The sequence below is a fragment of the Sapajus apella genome, unplaced genomic scaffold, assembly GCF_009761245.1.
Source record: "Sapajus apella isolate SASKATOON/1434 unplaced genomic scaffold, GSC_monkey_1.0 scaffold14, whole genome shotgun sequence".
Taxonomy (NCBI): Eukaryota; Metazoa; Chordata; class Mammalia; order Primates; family Cebidae; genus Sapajus; species Sapajus apella.
The window spans coordinates 16151800-16176270 of NW_022436954.1; the positions used below are offsets into that span (position 1 = coordinate 16151800).

General features: G+C 40.1%; 1 protein-coding gene and 1 non-coding gene across 7 annotated transcripts in view; both read right to left on the reverse strand.

The window, feature by feature from the left end:
* CUNH11orf49 (chromosome unknown C11orf49 homolog) overlaps nt 1-24471 on the reverse strand; it is a 218865-nt gene that overhangs the window by 55263 nt on the left and 139131 nt on the right. The gene's annotated exons all lie outside the window — the stretch shown is intronic.
* LOC116555223 lies at nt 11830-11904 on the reverse strand. The gene has a single exon (XR_004270427.1). It is a non-coding gene; the product is annotated as a small nucleolar RNA SNORD69 (small nucleolar RNA).

Below are 24471 nucleotides of genomic sequence, written 5' to 3' on the forward strand. Positions count from 1 at the left end.
TTGCCTAGGTAAAAATTACCAAGTAAGGTCCCTGAGTTTTTTTTTTTTTTTTTTTTTGAGATAGAGTCTTGCTCTGTCACCCAGGCTGGGGTGCAATCTCAGCTTACTGCAACCTCTATCTCCTGGGTTCAAGCAATTCTCATCTCAGTTTCTTGTGTAGCTGGGACTACAGGTGTGTGTCACCACGCTCGGCTAATTTTTGTATTTTTAGTAGAGACGGGGTTTTGCCATCTTGGCCAGGCAGGTCTTGAACTCCTGGCCTCAAGTGGTCTGCCTGCCTTGGCCTAGGTCCCCAGAGTTTTCGAGGAGAAAAATGGAAGAAAGAGAAGTAGCTGTTTCACTCTCATCAAAGTCCTTCTTTACAATCAGATGTAGCTTTTGTGAATTTGATTGGTTCTCCTTCCCACCCCCAAGGAAATCACAGATAAAGTACAATGATAGTACTTTAAGTAATAAGCCAGGCATTCAGCTGTTGAAACAATGTAATTGAGACTAGGATCACAGGCTCAAATCAGCCACAGAGTGGCTTCTCTGTGTCCCATGGTCACTGGCCTCGCGCAGTGTGTGCTTAATCATAAAAGGAACTAGTGTGACAAGGTGGATAAATCAGTATCATGGCTATCAACACGTGCTGGGTTGTGCACACACACACACACATACTCAAAACCTAATCCCTCTGACCCCAAATTTATGTATCAAGAATAACATTTAATGAATGTTTCCTTTCTAAAAATAATTTCAAAGAGGCACTTGTACTTAAAAAATTAATTATAAAGTCTTCTGATTCCACTTCCAGGGAACTACTTCGTGTTTAGTCCCTTGAAACTGGAGAAGCACACACATCTTTGACAAGAAGGAGCAGCCCAAAAGCTTGGATTTCACGTGACTGACTCTGAGATGCCACAGAGGGTAGCAGGAGCATGGGCTCTGCAGTCAGACAGCTCTGAATCAACTCCTCTTCTGCCACTTGCTGATGTGTGATCTTAGACCCATGACATCAAATCAGTGAGTTCCAACTTCCTCATCTGTAAAATGGGAATACCTTCATGGGATTTTTTTTTTTTTTTTTTTGAGATGGAATCTTGCTCTGTAGTCCAGGCTGGAGTGCAGTGGTGCAATCTCAGCTCACTGCAACCTCCACCTCCCCGGTCCCGGTTCAAGCAATTCTCCTACCTCAGCCTCCCAAGTAGCTGGGATTACAGGCATAAGCCACCATGCCAGGTAATTTTTTTGTAGTTTTTAGTAGAGACGGGGTTTCACCATGTTGGCCAGTCTGGTCTTGAACTCCTGACCTCCTGATCTGCCCGCCTCGGCCTCCCAAAGTGCTGGGATTACAGGCGTGAGCCACTGTGCCTGGCCCCCTTCATGGGATTATTGTGAGGATTACATAACAAAAATGTTTAGTGCCATGCCTAGGACACAGTAAGTTGTTCAGTAAATTATAGCTGTACTTACTGTTTCTTTTAATTAAAAAAAATTTTTTTTCAGAGATAGAGTCTCACTCTGTTGCCCACGTTGGAGTACAGTGGTATGACCATGGCTCACTGTAGCCTCACACTCCTAGGCTCAAGTGATCCTCCCACCTCAGCCTCCTGAGTAACTGGGAATACAGGCACATGCCACCACACCCAGCTACTTTTAGAATTTTTATTTATTTATTGTTTTTGAGAGAAGACTCCCTATTTTGCCCAGGCTGGTCTGGAACTCTTGATCAGGTGATCCTCTCACCTCATTTTCCCCGAGTATAGGGATTACAGGCATGAGCCACCATGCCTGTAACTTTAACATGAGCTCATTATCTTTGAATCCTCAAATAATAGGCACAGGGGCTTATTTAGTGGTTGGCACATGAGCTACATGAAATGGGAGTTTCTTCATTCCTTACCAAGCTGAGCTTAAAAGATCCTCAGACCGTCCTTCACTACACTGGAAACAACTGTTTGGGTTATCTGGGGTAACTGATGGAAGAGCAATGAGAGATCAAACCCTGGTACTCTGGAGCTGCAGTTTTGACTTGGGAATTGCAGACTGACCTGGAATATTCCCACCCCAGATTTTGGCTTAGCAGACACAGCCTTTTCCTAGGCTTCCACCTGTTGAGACAAACAGATATAATCTGAACACAAGAAGGGCTTGCAAGCACAGATCTGGTATCAGACTGCTTTACCCTACAGCATTCCTGGGGTCATAAAATGACAAACATTTCAACAGGCTGGATCTAACCTTTCCTGCCCTGTAACTAGGGCCTTATGAAGCCGCTTCTTGTGATTAGAGCCATTGGTACCTCCCGCCAAGGCTGTGAGGTGGACTTCATTAATATTGATGAGCTGCAGCTCGTTAACCTCATTTGATGTTTATTTACAACCATTCTTCTCATATGCTAATGAGTGACATTGGGCTCTTCAGATAGAAAGGAGAGAACTGGACCCTCTTTGCCAGCATCTCCTTGGCAAACTCCTGTCCCTTGAAACAGAAGTTTGCACAGAGAAAATGAAGCCAAATGGAGGGAATGCAGCAGCGAGGACAAAATGATGTGAAAAGAATGTCTGCAATGTAATGGGGGAGAGAGAAGCCCAGCTGCTGGGACCACAGTGGGACTGAGGTTTGGTGTTACACCCACCCAGTGGCTAACAAAGAGAAGCTGAAGGGCAGGGAACTGAGGAACGATGAAAAGGACAATGTGTGAGATTTTGGAATTGGAGTAGGGGGGTGGAGATGAGTGGGCCCCATGAGTGTCAGGGAGCTTGAAGGCCTCTCTAGGATTCATTCCACTTTCTTCTGTGATCTGAAGAAATCAATAGGCAGGGAACTGGGGTAGATTTCTTTAAGGCAGTTAAATGCCCATAGCAACTAATGCTTATCAAATGCTTGGCTTGGAGAAAGAGTGCTCATTGTCTCACCATAAAATGGCTAAGCAGGGAGAAATAATCTCTGATTCTCTTTATAGGTTTGTATATTAAAGAATAGGATGATTAAGCAAGGACATATCAGAGACTGAGGAAAAATATATATTTTTAAATATGGCCATTACTGGGCACAGTCACTCATGCCTGTAATCCTAGCACTTTGGGGGGCCGTGGAGGGAGGATCACTTGAGCTCAGCAGTTTGAGATCCTGGACAACATAGTGAGGCCCCACTTCTTAAAAAAAAAAAAAAAAAATTAGCTGGGTGTGGTGACACATATCTGTGGTCCCAGCTACTCAGGAGGCTGAGGCACAAGAATCGCTTGAACTTGGCCAGGTTCGGCAACTCACACCTATAACCCCAGCACTTTGGGAGGCCGAGGCGGGCAGTCACCTGAGGGTGGGAGTTTGAGACCAGCCTGACTACCATGGAGAAACCCCATCTCTACTAAAAATACAAAATAAAAAATTAGGCGGGTATGGTGGCACATGTCTATAATCCCAGCTACTCGGGAGGCTGAGGCAGGAGAACTGCTTGAACCCAGGAGGTGGAGGTTGTGGTGAGCTGAGATCACACCATTGCACTCCAGTCTGGGCAACAAGAGTGAAACTTCATCTCAAAAAAAAAAAAAAAAAAAAAAAAGAATTGCAGGAGGCGGAGGAGGTTGCAATGAGCCAAGATAGCACCACTGCACTCCAGCCTGGGCCAGGGTGAGACCCTGTCTCAAAAAAAAGGCCATTCTATTGTTTCAGGGATGCTAAGCAAAACACAGTTCTCTTCCAAATTCCGCTGTATGTAGGAAGCCCATTTGGGGTCATCCCATCCATTCTGAGTGTATGAAAGAACCAATAAGACATGAGAAAGGTGGAAGGAAAATTATGTTGGATATATGAAAGTTTATTAATACTAGCAGCAATAGCAAACTTAAAATTTCTTAAGTACTTCAGTGTCAATTCCCATCAATTTTCTTGACGTTGATGCTGTACATTTTTTTTTTTTCTTTTTTTTTTGAGACAGGGTCTTGCTTTGTTACCCAGGCCAGAGTACAGTGGTGTGATCTCAGCTCACTGCAACTCCTACCTCCCAGGCTCAAGCAATCCTCCCACCTCGGCCTCCAGAGTAGCTGTGTGCTACAGGTGTGTGTCACAACACCAGGCTAATTTTTTTGTGTTTTTTGTAGATATGTTGCCCAGGCTGGTCTTGAACTCCAGAGCTCAAGTGATCCTCCCACCTCAGCCTCCCAAAGTGCTGGGACTATAGGCGTGAGCTACCACACCCTGCCGATGCTGTGCACTTTACATTACTATTTAGACAATTATTCCCTTCCTGCCTTCCGGGCCCACACCCTCTCCTTTCTCCCAATCTGGCTTTTTTTTTTTTTTTTTTCTGTGAGGCACTTTGAAGATCATTCCTACCCTTGATGTGCCTTTCTTTAAGGCTAAAGAGGCAAGAGAAAAAAGAAACCTCTTACCTTAAAGGCTTAACCACATTTTAAAGCACAAAGTATTGGTTCTAACAGGTAGATTTTATGTTTGTTTGTCTGAAATCATTATCCCTTAGGGTACAAATTTCATTTCTTTCAAGTTTTCTATGAACTCAGTTCCTCTCAGACTGAAGGAATAATCGATAGCAAGTGGTTTCGACCTGACAATGTGCAGCTGGCCCATTCTTAGGGACAGACACAGCTGAAAGAGTAACTGACATCTATAGGCACGTTCTAGACTTGCGACATGTTTCAGTCTCTTTTCATTATCACCCTCCTAGCTTTTTAGACCTTTTTTTCTGTTTGTCCACTCACCATGAAATTTTTTTTTTTTTTTTTTTTTTTTGAGACGGAGTTTCGCTCTTGTTACCCAGGCTGGAGTGCAATGGCGCGATCTCGGCTCACCGCAACTTCCACATCCCGGGTTCAGGCAATTCTCCTGCCTCAGCCTCCTGAGTCGCTGGGATTACAGGCACACACCACCATGCCCAGCTAATGTTTTTGTATTTTTAGTAGAGACGGGGTTTCACCATGTTGACCAGGATGGTCTCGATCTCTTGACCTTGTGATCCACCCGCCTCGGCCTCCCAAAGTGCTGGGATTACAGGCTTGAGCCACCGCGCCCGGCTAATTTTTTTTTTTTTTTAGACAGTCTCACTCTGTCGCCCAGGCTGGAGTGATGTGGTGCAACCTCGGCTCACTGCAACCTCTGCCTCCTGGGTTCAAGCAATTCTTCTGCCTTAGCCTCCTGAGTAGGTGGGACTACAGGCATGCACCACCATGCCCAGCTAATTTTTTTGTATTTTTAGTAGAGATAGGGTTTCACCATGTTGGTTAGGCTGGTCTCGAACTCCTGACCTCAGGTGATCCACCTGCCTAGGTCTCCAAAGTGCTGGGATTACGAGTGTGAGCCACCACACCCGGCCTAATTTTTTTTTTTTTTTTTTCCTCCCAAAGAACCAATTTTTGTCCCCTTGGAGGCCTCAATTGCTTCAATTGAGGAGGCATGTTTACAGGCTTTTTAAAAAAAAGTATATCCATCTGATTGACTGTGTTCCAGTATTGAACCTAACATTCTCTCAAAGTGAACCATGAAACACAATCACACTTCTGTTCTGATTTTTTTTTAAAAGAAAGAAAGACAAAAAAGACATCTTTGTGCCTATCTAGTTACTAATAGTTATTCCAAAAAAGAGATCAAATTCCTTTTTTTCACACTGGACCTGATCTATCCACAGAATAAATGGCTTACTTATTGGCCGATTAGCTTTTTACAATAATCCTGTTTGAGTGCCAGAGAGGTAATAGATTGTCAAGCCCCTTTGAGACCCCCAAATCATTGTCCTAAAAGTCAACAATGTATTCCCTTGTAAGAGGAGCATTAAGTTCATTATCTCATTAAACATCTCTCAAACGCCAGAGGAAGGTAGTGATTGGCCTTACTATTCCCCTTTTACAAGCAGAGAAATCATGATTTGAGAGGTTAGGCAGCTTAATTTAGGTCACTGGCACTGATGTTTCTTCATATAAATATCTTCTCTGTCAAACAAGGTCACTCTGAGGATTTCTAGACCTGATGTCTTCTGATTCCTACTTTAATCTAGGATCATGGACCACTCACTGCTTGTGAAAAGTTTATAGAGGCTGTTCTGCTTCTGCCAACCCCTTTTGTCCTTTTGACAGTAAAAAAGCAAAAGAAGGCGCTAAGAGAGTCTCTAAGAATTGACTGATAAAGAGAGAGGACTTGAACTCAGACTATTGTTCTAATGGTTACTGTTTCATTAGCAAATGGCTTTAGGTGGTAGCAAAGAATGTTGTATAGGGAGGTATGCAAGTTGCTTTTTTTTTTCTAAGATGAGTATCACTATCTTTGCAAGGGTTCAGATGAAAGGCTATTAAACTATGATCTGCTCTTCAAAAGATGCAAAGACCCAAATCAAGACCTCCCACAGTCTTCAAGTAACATGGGAAATTCATATTTTATTTTGTAATCATGGGAACTGACCACATCTTAAAACTATACATACTTGAAACACACCATAAGTAAGTGAGAATTAGAGGTTGCCAAGTCAAATAAAAAATACTACCTAAAAGGGCTCTTCTCTGTAAACTAGCCCCAGGCTCTTTTAATTATCTCAATTAAATCAATGTTAAAATTCCCTTGGGATGGAGGCAGATCACCTGAGTTCAGGAGTTTGAGACCAGCCTGACCAACACGGTGAAATCCCATCTCTACTTAAAAAAAAAAAAAATTAGCCGGTGTGGTGGCGGCACCTGTAATCCCAGCTACTCAGGAGGCTGAGGCAGGAGAATTGCTTGAACTCGGAAGGTGGAGGTTATAGTGAGCTGAGATTGCGTCATTGCACTCCAGCCTGGATGACAGAGACTCCATCTCAAAAAATAAAAAGAAAAAAGAAAAGAAAAAGAAAAATTTAGCTTTATTCTAAAGAGTGACTTCAAGAGATAACTTATTATCTCATGCTGTCAAGATCTGTACCTAACCTATTCCTTATGAAAATCTATTAATAACAAAAGCAAAGAATTTCAGAGGTTATTCTGCAATACTGCTTAGGAACCCAGTATGGAATAACATTATCTCTTTTGTTTGTTTTTTGAGACAGTCTCCCCCTGTGGCCCATGTTGGAGTACAGTGGCATGATCTTGGCTTACTACAACATCCACCTCATGGGTTTAAGCAATTCTTGTGCCTCAGCCTCCTGAGGAGCTGGGACTATAGGCACAGGCCACCATGCCAGGCTAATTTTTGTATTTTTAGTAGGGATAGGGTTTTGCCATGTTGGCCAGGCTGGTCTCGAACTCCTGGCCTCAAGCAATCCACCGCCTAGGCCTCCCAAAGTGCTAGGATTACAGTCAGGTGCCAACACACCTGGCTTGAATAACATTATTGCTAATAAATTTGCCCTTATGTGTGACTTCAGTTCTTCCTACAGCAATGGAAGTTCATTTCCTTTTTGTTTGAAGAAATGGAGATAGGCTGACGATGGGTTAAAGCCTTTATTTCACAATGTCTAGAGCCAAAAGATATACCCCAGATCAATCTAAACACCTTAAGTGGAATATTAAAAGTATATACATTTAGCTCAACTAGCTTCTGGTACAGATATGTTAGAAAAGAAGCCAGTGGCTTCTTTTGTTGTAAACAAGGAATAAATTTGAGAGAGGGCAAAAAGAAAAAAAAAATCTTCATGTCTTACCTCAAAGAAGATGAAACTATAATTTTTCTGGACTAGAAACTAGAAGATATAATGTATAGTAATCTAAAGGGTGGCTCATATTACAAGAAGAGGCATTTAAATGAAAAAACATTTCTTATTGGATGCTGTAAAATAGGAACACATGGCGTGGGGGGCAGCAGCAAATCCTTAAAAGTCTTGGACATCAGAGCAAGGGAACTAAAGTGAAAATAGAAATTGGAATAGGTAAAGAGAGATACAGAATCCCATCAAAAACCCATTCATACTGCTTGCAGCAAATGTCAATGAATTGAAAAGGGCGCTGAGGAGAAATGAGTATCACCGTGTTCCAATACAGATTTGCTAATTTCAGCAGCATTTGTCTATCTTGTTCTACCAACATAACTAGTCCAAAAAAAAAAAAAAATCCTAAATACAGGAAAAGGCTAATCTTTTTCATTGGCAGGTGACCAAAGAAAACACTTTCTCCAATAGGCAGTATAATAAGGTCATACAAACAAGACTGCACTTATCAAACATTTTTATCTGAAGTGCTCAAAACATTTGCCAATATTATACCCAGTTCAACTTCCCCCTCACTAGCTTCCTCACAGCTTTGAGAGGAAAAGCAAGCTTTTTATAGGAAAGATGTCTCCTCTGCATATTGGTATAAATCTGAATACAACTTTAGGAAAGAACTTCCCAAAGAGGGTGTGGTTGGGGGCCCCAAGGAGTCTCCAGGGTTCCAGATCCTCCGAGCACTCTGCTAAAGGCTTTGTTTTGCCACATCAAAGGCAGTGGGGCAAAGTTTCTCTTGGCAGCCATGGATGCTGCCAAGAAGAGCGAGTCTTCATTTGTGCCAGGGACCAAAAGGGAAAATTCAGAAGGAAGAGTATGAAGGCATTTTCCCTTCCAGATTTAAGTAGGGGAACAGACCTACTGAGTCACTAATCCTTTTTTCCAGAGGTGGTATCATTATCTGGGTTTTATCCTCAATGGATAATTGTATGGAAAGTTAAGTGTTTAAGATAAATAATTTGCTCAAAGTTACAAAGAACATTTGTGACAGAGAGGGTTATAGAATCCAGAGTTCAACTTTAAACAGTTAGATCTAAGTTTTCAGATGAGCTCTTAAAGGTTTGAGAGTTAGAAGAAATTTGATTACATTTTTTTTTTTTTAAATGAAGAGAACAGGAATGGGTAGCAACATCCATCAGTCCCACGGTTTATCACAATACTGTGGTCCAACGTCAGGGCACAGAAAAAACACAATTTTACAATTAGAGGGTTAAGTAACAGGCGGTACTTCTTGTTCTGTAGCTTTGTATAAGACACATAATTGTTGCCATACTTTATTACCGATGGAGCAGATTTACCAGACAGTGAAGGTGGCAAGCATGTCATGGAGAATTGGCTTTACAAATTTTAGAAAAATTATTTAAAATAAATGACACAAGCTGAGGCAGGAGGATCACCTGAGGTCAGGAGTTCGAGACCAGTCTGGCCAATGTACTGAAACCCCGTCTCTTCTAAAAACACAAAAATTAGCTGTGGCAGCAGACACCTATAGTTCCAGCTACTCAGGAGGCTGAAGCAGGAGAATCACTTGAATCCAAGAGGCAGAGGCTGCAGTGAGCCAAGATCCCGCCACTGCACCCCACCCTGGGCAACAGAGCGAAACTCCATCTCAAAAAAAAGAAAGAAGAAAAGAAACAATCCTTTCTTTTGTTCTACGTTACAAGTGGCAGGTGCTTTTCTGAGCCTCTGGCACTGATAACCTGAAGCCCTGCTCTAGACAAGGTGAAGAGGCCTTCTCCCCAGAGTAGCGTGCTGGACACTGAAGGAGCTCCCCGCTTTATTAGGACATCTGGAAGGAGCCAAAAGGGCTATCATCAAGTACTCAATCTTGTGGACAGAGGATCTGAAACATCCAATTTGCTATGGCTTGAAGTAGATGCATTTTTCTGCTTTTGAACTTTGGAAGCATTTTGATAGTAACATTTTTTATTTTTTTCTGCTGGGCCTTAATATTTCAGAAATTGGGCCAGGTGTGGTGGCTCATGCCTATAATCCCAAGCACTTTGGGAGGCTGAGGCTGGCAGGTCACCTGAGGTCGGGAGTTTGAGACCAGCCTGACCAACATGGAGAAACCCCATCTCTACTAAAAATACAAAAAAAATTAGCCAGGTGTGGTGGTGCATGCCTGTAATCCCAGCTCTTCAGGAGGCTGAAGCAGGAGAATCATTTGAACCTGGAAGGTGGAGGTTGCAGTGAGCCAAGATTGTGCCATTGTATTCTAGCCTGGGCAACAAGAGTGAAACTCCCTCTCAAAAAAAAAAAAAGAAATTGCAGAAATTGTTTAGAAGGTTGTAATTGAGAGGAGATTTCCAGAAACACTAACTTTTATGAGAAAATCAGATTGAAGATCACCAACTAGACAGTAACAATTACAAATGAATGACTTTCATAGGTGAACAAACAGGTCATGATAAAAATAATTAGAATAAAAGGAGTCTGTATGATTCCATGTAACCAAAGTTTATAAAGTTCTCTATTGCTTGAGGTAAATCCAGTAAATCTGAATGTTACCTTGACTTGTCATGTCAAGACACCAATTAATGTTTGCTCCCCTTCACTCAGACCCATGCCTCCAGGCAAGAAAGCAATTAAACTTTTGTTAAAAACCAATTATCTCTTCCCTTATATGAGGGACCTAGAATAGGCAAACTCAGAGGGACAGAAAGTGTTATACAGGTTACCAGGGCCTGGGAGGGAAAGGAGTGGGGAATGAGGAGTTATTGTTTAATGGGTACAGTTTCAGTTTCGGATGACAAAAAAGTTCTGGAAATGCTGGTGATGGCCGTATTTAATACCACCGAATTGTATACTTAAAAATGGTGAACATGGTAAGTTTTATGTTACATATGTTTTACTACAATAAAAAATCGATGTCTTATGTTTAAAAAAATCAGAAAAAGTGTTCTTCAATCACTGCTTTACAAAATAATGTGGACCTGGGCAGTTCCCCAAATTAGTCTGTTCACCAGAATCACTTGGTGTGCTTATTAAAGTTACGGATTCTGCGGCCGTAACCCAGACTGGCTATTTGTTTTCTTGTTAGTCTCTCCCTTTTTTGTATCTCTCTCTGTAACAGGAAATAGGGTACCCTTAGTTGTTATGTAGTTTTTAGCTTAACCAAGGGTCAAATTGAAAACAGCTTGGCCTCTGCCAATGTACAATTACTTGAAACTGAAGCCACAAAGATGCAAAAAAAACCAGGTTTGCAATGGTATTCTCAATGTCCACAGAACGACTTCTCTTCTACGGTGTTATATCTGTTTCTCCAGGACATTATTCCTTGGGAACTGCTCTGCAATAAATAAAATAGGCAAATAATAACATAGTTGAAAAGGCCTAGGAATTTGTACTTGTTAGAGGTGATACCAGACTTCGTTTTTGGCTCAAATAAGATATGGGAATTTTGTATATGGCAGGTGATGAAAAAGTGCTGGAACACCAAGACATCAAAATTAGAAAATAAAAAATTGTGTATGACTCAAAGGTTAGTTTGGTAGAGATTTCCTTTCAATTGGAAGCTAAAATATATATTACATCGCCCTGGCAGGACTGCTTTTAATGATCTCTGAGCTTCAATGAGGCAAGTATCATTTAAGGCTTTGAAGGGAAAGAAAGAAAGGGTGTTTCAAGTTCCTCAAACAATTTATTGCTCCAGTATTTCTAATAATCACATGAGTATTTTTCCTTTTGACTGGAGAGCAAAGGAAAAAGGAAACCTGTAGGAACTGGAGTTGGACAAGAGAACAAAGTTCACAAATGAAATCCTGTCTAATACTAGCAACTGAAGCAAGACTCACCCCTCGTGTCCTTTGAACAACTGGTCCAGCTCAGTCCCTATTCTCCCCCTCAGTGATTTTTAAGTGTTACAAATGGCTCTTCAGGTTGAACTAAACTATCATAGAAATCTTTCAGGAAAAAGATACAATGATTACTATACTTTTCCTGGGCCATGCCATTGTAGGCCATTTCCCCTCAGAAATTTATTTCTCTAACTAGAGTGTAGAGCTGACAAGAAGCAATTTTTAAGTCAAATCAATAAAATAAAAATATCTCCAAATAACACAACAGTTTTATTTCTGTGAAAATAACTCTTCCTTTATTCCAAAATGAAACTACTATCTCTCCACTGTTATTACATGGTTTAAAAAGATGACCTTTAAGAATCTGTAAAACTGAGGCTTAGAATGGACTTTACAAGTTATCTAATTAATTCAAATCTTCTTTCTCATCTTGTGCCTCAGTTTCTTCTCTAACATCTTTGTTCTGTCATTATCTAGAACAGCACTATACAACAGAACTTTCTGTGATTGTGGCAATGTTTGTTATTCTGCACTAATATGGCAGTAGCCACTAGCCATATGTAACTTGTGACTAAAAACTGAATTTTATTTGTATTTAATTTCTTAAAAGTTAGCTTTATTGAGGTTTAACTGACATACAAAAACTATACATATTTAATATGTACAATTTGATGAGCTTGGATACATGCATGAAACAGTAAAATCACCACCACCATCAAGATAATAGGCATATCCACACCCTCAAAAGTTTCTTTCTCTCTCTCTGTCTCTTTCTGAGTGTGTGTGGGCAGTGGGGGGAGGGTAAGAATGCTTGACATGAGATCGACTCTCTTAATAAATTGTTAAGTTCCTAATTTTGTTAGTTATAGGCATTAGGCTGTAGAGCAGATCTTTAGAAGTGATTCACCTGGCATAACTGTAACTTTACACCAAATGAACAGCAATACCCCATTTCTCCCTCCCCCAATCCCTGGAATCTGACATTCTATCCTCTGCTTTTATAACTCTATTTATTTTAATTAATTTAGATTTAAACAGCCACAGGAGGCTAGTGGCTACATACTGGAGAGCACATGTCTATTATCTGCTTTATTATCTCTAATGACAGAAAATCGATTTCCTCCCAAGTAGCTCTATTGATAGATAATTCTAATTGTTAAGATTTCTTCTTACATTCTGAAAGCTGTCTTCCTGGTAACTTCCACCCACTGGACTTAATTCTGTTTTCTGGAGCCACACAGAATAAGTAAGCTCAGGTCATATGTGACATCATCAAGTATTTGAAATCAGTAAGCATGTATTCCACTTACTTTTCTATGAGTTTGACACCCCTGGTTCCTTGAACTGTTCTTCATCATTTGCTTTCAAATCCCTCTTCTAGTAAGGCATGTTTTAGTCAATGCTAATTATGATGAAAACAACAACTAACATTTGTCAAGCAGCTATTTAATGCCAGGCACCACGTGAGACCATTCTCATGCATCATCTCACTTGAGTCCCTTCCCAGCCTATGAGGCTGTACCGTTATTTGCCCTGACCTTACTACTGAGGAAACTCAGGCTCAGAGAGCTTAAGAAACTTACCTGAGACCAGGCAGCAAACAAAAACTATACAAACTGGACTCAAACCTATGTCTTTGACTCAAAAACTACTGCTCTTGACCACGGCACTATGTTGCCTCTCTTGTGAATGCACAGCACCCCTACCCTCAAAAAACTTACTGTGAGTATTGTTTGTTCATCATGGAATGTAAACTCCATGTGGCCAAAGACTTTGTTTTGTTCGATTCTATATATCCAGCATCAAAATAGTGCCTGACACACAGGAGGCATTCAAGAAATATTTGTTGAATGAAAGAATGACTAAATAGAACAAGACAATCACCATCTTCATTATGGCCTGTTCTTACTGTATTAAGTCTAAAGCTAATCTAGCGTCCGGCTAGTCACATCACACAGTTGCCCAAACTCAGTTTAAGTCTCTTGTAGTTTCGCTGTTAAGGTGCCTGCTATCATGGCTTTTTATCTTGACCAACTTGAGTATTTTTTATCTTTTTTTCTTTTTAACAGCCCTGCAGAAAAAGAGTATTTTTTGAAGCTCAATTCTTATATTTATTACACCTATATCTCTACCTTGATTTGTAAAATGAGCCCTTTGCTCAAGCCTAGAACACGCATATGTGTAACACAGAGGTAAGAGTTACACACAAACACAGCAGATTAGAGTCTCAGCCCCCTTGGCATCCTCTAAATCACCTTTCATGACACTCCTTGTACTTGGATTACTTATTCACTCATCTAGTTATTAAACAAATATTTACAAAGTGCTAGGCACCAGTCTCAATGCTAAGGACATAGGAATGAACAAAGAGACAAAGATCCCTGCCCCTGTAAAATTTACATTCTAGTGCAGGAGGGTCAGGAAAACACAAAGAAGTCAGTATCATGAAAACAAAATTGTAAGGGGTCTGTTCCAGATTCAAAGAGGCTAAAGAGACATTACCAAGTGTAATGTGTAAATCCTGATTGGATGCTGGGTCAGAAAACAAACAGCTATTAACAATGTTTAGGAGGCCGGGTGCGGTGGCTCAAGCCTGTAATCCCAGCACTTTGGGAGGCCGAGGCGGGTGGATCACGAGGTCAAGAGATCAAGACCATCCTGGTCAACATGCTGAAACCCCGTCTCTACTAAAAATACAAAAAATTAGCTGGGCATGGTGGCGCGTGCCTGTAGTCCCAGCTACTCAGGAGGCTGAGGCAGGAGAATTGCCTGAACCCAGGAGGCGGAGGTTGCGGTGAGCCGAGATCTCGCCATTGCACTCCAGCCTGGGTAACATGAGTGAAACTCCGTCTCAAAAAAAAAAAAAAAAAAAAGAACCTGTTTCAAAAAAAAAAAAAAAATCAACAATGTTTAGGAACAACTGGGGAAATTGTAATTTGCCCTGGACTGGATGTTAGGTGATGCTATAAAATTAGTGTTACTTTTCTCAAACCACATTGAAGTTATGCAGAACAGGAAAAAGTTCTTACTCTTAGGAGATGAGGGATGTGAGGGCTAAGAAGATGTCATGATTCCCATAACTTAGTTTCAAGTTATCTACTGTTCACAAATATGGTGGCATGTTAGTTAGCATCTGGTGAAGGGAAGTGCCTTTATACTATTCTCATAATTCTCTTGTAGGTTTCAACAAATTGCCAAATAAAAAGTGGTGGGAGTGGGGGAAACCCACTGCATTCCTAGTCAGAAATGTGGGTTATGATTAATTGGTTTGACTCTTGTTACGCCGGACATTTTTCTACAAGTTTATTGATAATTCATGTGGGAAAGATTTCCTTTCATCACACACTTGGCAACATTTGTCCCATAATTTTCCCTTTTGTAGCCATTGGAAAGGCTGGGATATGGGAGAGCCATAGGATTAGATATTCTTTTTTTTTTTTTTTTTGAGACGGAGTTTCGCTCTTGTTACCCAGGCTGGAGTGCAATGGCGCGATCTCGGCTCACCGCAACCTCTGCCTCCTGGGTTCAGGCAATTCTCCTGCCTCAGCCTCCTGAGCAGCTGGGATTACAGGCACGCGCCACCATGCCCAGCTAATTTTTTGTATTTTAAGTAGAGATGGGGTTTCACCATTTTTACCAGGATGGTCTGGATCTCTTGACCTCATGATCCACCCGCCTCGGCCTCCCAAAGTGCTGGGATTACAGGCTTGAGCCACTGCGCCCGGCAGGATTAGATATTCTTTCAAAATAAAATACCTCTTCTTTAGACTTTATCTGAAACGATGCTTTTATGAATATGTTACTTACACACTATACAGCCGCATTCAGGAAGTAATCAACAATTACAAGGCATAGGAAAAATACAAGGAGAAAGTATAAAGCAAATAAGTCCGAAAGCCAGTAATATGGGATATGTATTTGATTCCTATGGTTGCTATAAAATATTACCACAATTTGGTAGCTTAACACAACAGAAATTTATTCTCTTACAGTTCTGGGTGCTAGATGTCCAAAATAAGTCTTATGGGACTAAAATCAAGGTTATAGCAGGCTGGTTTCTTCGGGAGGTTCTAGGTGAGAATCAATTTCCTTTCTTTTTCCAGTTTCTAGAGGCCATCCTCATTCTTTGTCTTGTGGCCCCACATCATGTCACTTCCCAGCTCCAAACACACCCACTTCTGCTGTCACATCGTCTTTTTCCTCTTCTGCCATCAAATCTGACTCCCTCTTAAAACAACATTTGTGATTACATTTAGGGTTCACCTGGATAATCCTGGATTAGGACCTGAATATCTTAGGACCATTATTCAGCCTCCCACAGGGTGAGGGAAGAGAAGGGGTCACATGAGGTCCTCACTCATTCTTACTGAAAATACCTAAGGAGGTACAATAACATCATTCCTTCTCAGAAAGGGCATACCACATTCCCATAAAACACACAGACTGAGATAGTAAACCTGGATGGAGGTACTCAGACTTCGGTTTGATTCTGGGCTCTGCCACTTAATCACATGAACAACGTTAGGTAAAATTTTAACCACCATGTCTCAATTTCCTTATCTTTAAAATAGACATAACAGTATCTACTCAAGGGGTGGATAAAGGGCTCAATACTATAATTCATGTAAAGATTTAACATAATTCCTGGCACATGGTAAATGCTCACCAAATTATAGCTATTATTACAATTATTACTCACAGTCCAGGCTGTGCAGCCCCTATGATGCTGAACCATTACACAGCATTTCCAGGGACCTCTCTGATCCTTTCTTCTATGTGTATTCTATATAAATCAATAAGTAAAACTTACTTGAGTGTCAAAACTTTTTTTTCATCTTAAGACATTTTAATATTTGATAGAAGTGTTTGTAAACTATATCACAAACTTCCTTGGCTTACTAAAAAAGATGATAGTGAACATCAGTTACCTTTTGTTTATTAACTCTGGTTCAACACTGTGCATACTGCTCATTGTCTTGGACCATAATAGATACCCTTAAAGAAGAAAACGACATGCCAGGCACGGTGGCTCACGCCTGTAATCCCAGCACTTTGGGAGGCCGAGGCCAGAGGATCACTTGAGGTCAGGAGTTCAAGACCAGCCTGACCAACGTGGAGAAACCCTATCTCTACTAAAAATGCAAAAAAAAAAAAATTAGCCAGGCGTGGTGGCACATGCCTGTAATCCCAGCTAGTCAAGGAGGCTGGGGCAGGAGAATCACTTGAACCTGGGAGGCGGGGGTTTCTGTGAGCTGAGATCGCGCCATTGCACTCAGCCTGGGCAACAAGAGCGAAACTCCGTCTCAAAAAAAAAAAAAAAAAGAGATGCATAAAGCCATTTGTTTGTTCTCTACAAAGTAAATTACCTATCTTAAAATATTGTTTTTTAAATACACATTTTCTCTTCACTGTTTGAATCTCTAATAACTCTCTTTTCTGTTACCATTTATCACAAATGTCAGTGTGTGGCTAAGGCTAGCAACAATTAAAACCCACGTCACTACTTTTATCTGTCACTGCTGACCTGATCGATACTGGGATTTACGCATTTATAAGTCAGGAGGGTCCCTGTGAAATCTTAGGAGACTTCCTGCCTCACCTACAATAATACATATAACCTCTGTAAATACTGGCTCCTCAGCAACCATTTCTACTTACTTTCAAATTAATAACTATGTTTTGAACAACTTAGAGGTTTGACTGCTATTTTGGTGAGATGCTAATGAGAGTTCCACCATGTTAGATGCTAGCCTGAGGATCTATTGTTTAATGCAAATCAAAACACCAATAAATTAACAAGTTTAAGGTGTGACAATACCTTCAATTTAATGTTCTTATCTTACCAAAGTGGCTCAGTAAATTACTCTGTCCACCTGGGTGGGAGAGTGCTTATGTTTTTGTTTCCAGTGAACATTAGACAATCCTTGAGGCTAATGGGCATTATGTACCCATATATATATAAATGTATACATAAAGAGAAGAAATTAGATTATCTAGTGATTCAGCCGTATTAATGACTGTTTCTAAATTTTTACTATCAACATCAACTCTTTTACTTAATCGACCCCTTTGCTGATGTAATACTTTTATGTTTGTTACTTTACATTCCTGCAAAATTACTCCTTGCCCTCAGAGGAGGTGTGTGAAATAGCAAGTCTTCCCCATCTTTCCTGGAGACTGGGGGCCTGTCAGTCTTAGCTGTGGAACTTTTCTTTTCCTTTTTTTTTGAGACGGAGTCTCGCTCTGTTGCCCAGGCTGGAGTCCAACAGCAAGATCCTGGCTCACTGCAACCTCTGCCTCCTGGGTTCAAGTGATTCTCCCGTCTCAGCCCCCTGAGTAGCTGGGATTACAGGCAGGTACCACCATGCCCAGGTAATTTTTGTATTTTTAGTAGAGATGGGGTTTCACCATGTTGGTCAGGCTGGTCTTTCAACATGACAGGAATTCATTAATCAGCACACTTTAAGTACGATTATTCAACAAGCCTATATCATCCAGCCTATATTCCTTCTCCTTGTTCACAAAGATGTCATGGAGATGTTGTCAAAGTCTTGTTGAAATCCAGCTGAACTAAACAAATATACTAAATGCAGCTATACTGTACAGATTCTCCCAATTTACCAATGTAGTAATCTCTTCAAAAAGGGAGTAAGTTTACACTGACTACTGTTGTTCCTTCTCTGTTGGTATTATTGTCATTACCATCATTCACCCCCTTCAGTTATCACTGCTGTTGATAAATAAGCACTTTATACACATTATTTAATTTAATCATTAGGACTACTCTCTGAATTAGTTTCTCTTATCATTTCAATTTTACCAACAAGGAAATCTGGCTTCTAGTGATGAATAACCTGGCTAACATCATTTTACTATGAAGTAAAAGAGCTAGGGTTGAAATCAAGTCTTATTTACCCACTAAGCCTGGGATCTTTTCCTACTCCTTTCCTTCCCTTCCCCCTCTTCCCTTCTCTTCCCCTTTATTTTCTTCTCTTCCTTTCTTTCTTTTCGCCTTTGCCCCCTTCTTCCTCCCCTTCTCTGTTTCCTTCTTCAATAAATTCTAGTAAGCATAACCGCGATCCCAGTTTCCTTCCTTTTCTTAATCTTTCTTTCCTTCCCTCCCTCCCTCCCTTCCTTTCCTTCCTTCTTTCTTTTCTTCTACATTTGCTTCTAAATTTTTACTGTCAACATCAACTCTTCTACTTAATCAGCCCCTTTGCTGATATAATACTTATGTTTGTTACTTTATATCGCCCCAAAATTACTCCTTGCCCTCAGATTTCCTTACTGGCGAAAGTGAAATGATAAGAGAAAATTTCTTTTCTTTCTTTCTTTTCCCTTTCTTTCTTTCTCTTTCTCTTTCTCTCTTTCTCAGAGTCTTACTTCGTTGACAGGATCTTACTTTGTTGCCTAGGCTGGAGTGCAGTGGCACAATCTTGGCTCACTGCAACCTCTGCCTTCCAGGTTCAAGGGATTTTCCTGCCTCAGTCTCCCAAGTAGCTGGGGTTCACCAGGCTGGTCTCAAACTCCCGACCTCAAGTGATCCGCCCACAATTGCCTGCTAGGATTTCAGGCACGAACTGCCAGGCCAGGCCTTTTAACTATTCTTGTTCATAAGAAGTTTAAGAAATTAAGAGGGATGTCAAGTCGCTGAAGTAACCTCCTGAATATTAGTTCCCTGACTCCAATCTTCTGAAATTTCTATCCATCCCCGACCCTCCTCCCCTATTACCCCCTTCCCATGCACACTTTCTCAAAGACCGCCAGCAGTGCTTCAGCCAGCTCATCCACTGAGCCTGAGTATATATATATATTTTTTGACAGAGTTTCACTCTTGTCGCCCAGGCTGGAGTGCAATGGTGCGATCTGGGCCCACTGCAACCTCCACCTCCTGGGTTCAAGCGATTCTCCAGCTTCAGCCTCCCTAGTACCTTGGATTACAGGTGCCTGCCACCATGCCCAGCTAATATCTGTATTTTTAGTAGAGATTGGGGTTTCGCCATATTGGCCAGGCCGGTCTTGAACTCCTAACCTCAGGTGATACACCCACCTCGTCCTCCCAAAGAGCTGGGATTACAGGCGTGAGCCACCGTGCCCGGCCTAGTCCTCAGTACCTTTAAATATAAGGTTAAGGAACTTGAACTCATTTAAAGCAGTTACGTGACCTCTTTCAATCTCAACTATGTTTGATTGCATTCCCTGGAACCAGTGTTTATTTTATCTTTTCCAGTCCAAAGAGTGTTCTCTTTAACAGAGAAGACTAAACCAAAATAGAGGTGAATGCTCTGTTTTCTTTCTTTCATTCATTAATATGATATCACCCACCTAGGCCTCATTGTTTTTTTTTTTTTTTTTTTGCTCCCAATGTAACTTTTTTAAAAAGCCTTTTTATATTGTCTCTAGTATTGTGTCACAATTCCCAGTTTTTCTGGCCTCTTATTTTCCCTTTAATACAATTCAGTAAATATTCATTTATATATATGATACTTTGAAGCAGGCACTTAGCTAGATGCTAGAAGCATGGGGTAAGCAGGACAGATAAATGCTCGCTTGAAGCTGACAGTCTAATGAGGAAGACATAATTTAAGCAAATAATTATATGCATAAAAAGTTACGAAAAGGCTAGAAAAATGCATATTAAACCTAAAGTTCAGAAAAACCTTCACAGAAAAAAAGACATTAAGAAAAGAAATATCACCAATCTTAAACTCTTTCAGAAAAGAAGACACTCCAAAACTGATTTTATGCTGGTGGTGGTGACTCACGCCTGTAATCCCAGCACTTCGGGAGACAGAGGTGGGTGGACTGCTTGAGGTCAGGAGTTCGAGATCAACCTGGCCAACATGGTGAAACCCTGTCTCTACTAAAATACAAAAATTAGCTAGGCGTCTCTACTAAACCCTGTCTCTACTAAAATAGAAAAATTACAGGTGCCTGTAATTCCAGGTACTAGGGAGGCTGAGGCAGGAGAATTGCTTGAACCCAGGAGGCAGAGGTTAGAGTGAGCCAAGATTGCGCCACTGGGCTCTAGCCTGGGTAACAGAGTGAGACTCTGTCTCAAAACAAAACAAAACAAAACAAAACTGATTTTATAAGGCCAGCATAATCCTGACTCTCAAATAAGGCAAGACTATTACAAGGAAAGAAAACTGTAGCCTAAAAATACTTCATGCAGATAGAGGCAAAAATCATTAATGAAATATTAGTAAAAGGAATATGGAAGTATATAAAAAGGATAACAAATCATGACTAAGAGGATTTGTCCACATTAATAGCATAAAGGGGAAAAATCACATGATCACCTCAATAGATGTAAACAATTTTGAATACTGATTCACACTAAAAATTCTCAGCAAACTAAAAAGAAAAGTAAACTTCCTCCACCTAATAAGGGGAATCTACGAAAAATAAAACTTAATTTGGAAGACTGCAAACTTTTCTGCCATGACTGGGGACAAGTCAAGGCTATCTGCTCTCATCACTTCTATATAACACTGTAATAAAGATCCAATAAAGAAAGAAAGAGAAAAAAAGTTACACCAAGATTGGAAAGAAAGAAAGAAAGCTACCTTTATTTACACATGACAGAAATTTCTATGTAGACTATTCTAAGGAATCTACAAAGAAACTACTAGAACAATAAATGAGTTCACCAAGGTCACAGGATTTAAGGGTAATATATAAAAGGCAGTTATATTTCTATATTCTTGAAATGCAAAGCTAGTTAAAAAAGAAATTTTTAAAATAATGTCATCTATAAGAATAGCATGAAACATGAACTATTTTGGGATACATTTAATAGAATGTTTAAGATCTGTACATTAAACAAAATAAAATATTGTTGAGAGAAATTAAAGAAGACCTAAGGGAAAATGTACTATGTTTATGGATTGGAAGATTCAATATAGTAAAGATGACAATTTCCCCTAATTCCTCTACAGATTCTTTTCAATCCAATTCACATCAGACTTTTTTTTTTGTAGAAATAAACAAGTTTATTCTAAATATTATATGGAAACGCAAAGGACCTTGAATGAATAAAACAACCTTGAAAAAGAAAAAGTTGAAGGGTGTACACTACCTTAGATCAATGGAACAAAATAGAGAATTCAGAGATAGATATGCCCTTATTAATACATGGTCAATTGATATTTTGGTTTTTAAACAAAGGAACCAAAACAAGTAGGAAAAGGAAAGTCTTTTCAACAAATTGTACTATATCAACTGGCTATCCATGAGGGGAGCAGGGAAGAACCCTGAGCCTCAATCTTAAACTACCAACAAAAAATAATTCACGATGCATTATAGACCTAAACATAAAAGTGAAACCTCTAAGGCTTTTAGAAGGAAATATAGGGTAACACTGCCACAAACTTAGGGTAGGCAAAGATTTTGTAGACTGGACCCAGATGGCATTAACCATAAAAGAAATGTTAACAAATTAAAACTTCTGCTCAATAAAAGACATCCCTAAGGAAATAAATAAAGAGGCCACAGTGGGAAAAAATATTTGTGATGAACATGTCTGACTTGTAAGCAGAATGTGTAAAGAACTCCTGCCACTGGGTAATAAAAAACAACCCACTAAAAATTGGGTAAAATATTTTAAGAGACACTTCACAAAGAAAGATATACAAATGGCCAATAAGCAATACAAAGTATTCAACATCATTAGTCATCAGGGAAATGCAAACTAAAACCGCAAGGAGATTTTATTTCACACCCACTAGAATGGCTAAAATGGAAGAGACTGACAACACCAAATGTTAACAAGCAATCGTGACAACTGGAATTCTCACACACTGCTGGTGGAAATGTAAGATGGTACAACTGTTTTAGAAAGCAGTCAGTAATTCAACCCTTAAGTATTTACCCAAGAGAAATGAAAACATACATCCATAAAAAGACCTGGAACAAATGTTTCTAGAAGATTTATTCATAATAGGCAAAGCTGTACATAACCCAAGTGTACATTAACAAGTAAACGAAAAGCAAAGTGTGCTATATTCATACAATGGAATACTACATAGCAGTAAAAAGGAATGAAGTGCTGATACATAGCACAATGTGGATGAACATTTCACTGGACAAGATACACAAATGGCTAATATGCATGCGAAAAGATGTTTGACGTCATTAGCCATCAGGAAAATATAAATCAAAAGCATAGTGAGATACCATTTCACACCTACTAGGCTGGCTATAATAAACAAGACAGATAATATCAAGTGTTGGCAAGAATGTGGAGAAACTGTAACCCTCATAAACTGTTGCTGGGAATGTAACAGAGTGCAGGCATTTTGGAAAACAGTTTGGCTGTTCTTTTAAACACAGAATTACCATATGACCCAGCATTCCACTCCTAGGTATATATCCAAGAGAACTAAAAACATGTTCACACAAAAACATGTACACAAACATCCACAGCAGCATTATTCATGATAACCAAAAAGTGGAAGCAATTCAGTGTCTAGCAATGGATTAATGGATAAAAAAAATGTGGTATAATCACACAATAGAATATTATTTGGCCACAAAAAGAAATAAAATACTGATACATGTTACAACATGGATAAACCTTGAAAATAAGTGATGCAGCCATAAAAAGGAATGAGATCATGTCCTTTGCAGGACATGGACGGAGCTGGAAGCCATTATCCTCGGCAAGCTAACGCAGGAACAGAAAACCAAACACCACCTGTTCTCACTTATAAGTGGGAGCAGAACAGTGAGAACACGTGGACACAGGGAGCGGAACAACACACACTGGGGCCTATTGTGGGGTGAGGTTGGGGGAGGGAGAGCATTAGAAAAAATAGCTAATGCATACTGGGCTTGATACCTAGGTGATGGGGTGATCTGTGCAGCAAACCATCATGGCACACATTTACCTATGTAACAAATCTGCACATCCTGCACATGTACCCCAGAACTTAAATAAAAACAAAGAAAAGAAAACATTAAGTGAAAGAAACCAGATACAGAAGACCATATATTGTATGATTCTATCTATATAGAATCAATAGGAAATGTCCACAGATACAGAAAGTAGATTGGTGGTTCCCTATGACTGGGAGTTGGTGGGTGGGGAAGAAAGGGGAGTTACTCCTACTGTGTATGGGGTATTTTTCTTGGGGGAAGGAGCTTGATGAAAATATTCTAAAACTGATGATTTTGGTGATGGTTTTACAACTCTGAATATACTATTGAATTGTACACTTTAGGTGAATTGTATGGTAGGTAAATTATATCTGAATCCAGTTATTAAAATAATTTTTGTTGTTTTTTTTTTTTTGAGACAGACTTGTCACTCCGTCACGAGTGCAGTGGTGCCATCTCGGCTCACTGCAACCTCCACCTCCCGGGTTCAAGTGATTCTTCTGCCTCAGCCTCCCAAGTAGCTAGGACTACAGGCACACACCACCATGCCCGGCTAAGTTTTTGTATTTTAGTGGAGATGGAGTTTCACCATGTTGCCAAGGCTGGTCGTGAACTCCTGAGCTCTGGCAATCAGCCCGCCTCGGCCTCCCAAAGTGCTGGGACTACATGAGCCACTGCACCTAGCCTATTAAAAACAATTTTTAAAGAACCGCTTACACAATCCTTTACTACGAACTTTCTGTTCATTTTCATCCTTCAACTTTCTACTGAGTTTTTAGTACTTTTATTATTGATTTTTAGAACTCTGTATATAAGGAAATTAGCTTTTCATCTGTGATCTGAGTTGCAAATTGTTTGTTGTTAATCTTTTGTTCTTGTTTATTGTATTTGTTGGCAATCAAATGTTTTTCCTCTTCCTGAAACAAACTATATCAATCTTTTCTTTTAAGGCTTCCAGGTTTTTTTTGTCAGCACACTTAGAAACATGTTCCCTTCTGTGAGATTGTAAGAACATTTTCCTGTGGTTTCTTTGAGTATGTTTATGGTTTTTGTATTGACTTTTTTTTTTTTGAAACAGGGCTTCACTCTGTTGCCCAGGCTTGACACAGTGGTGTGATAATGGCTCACTGA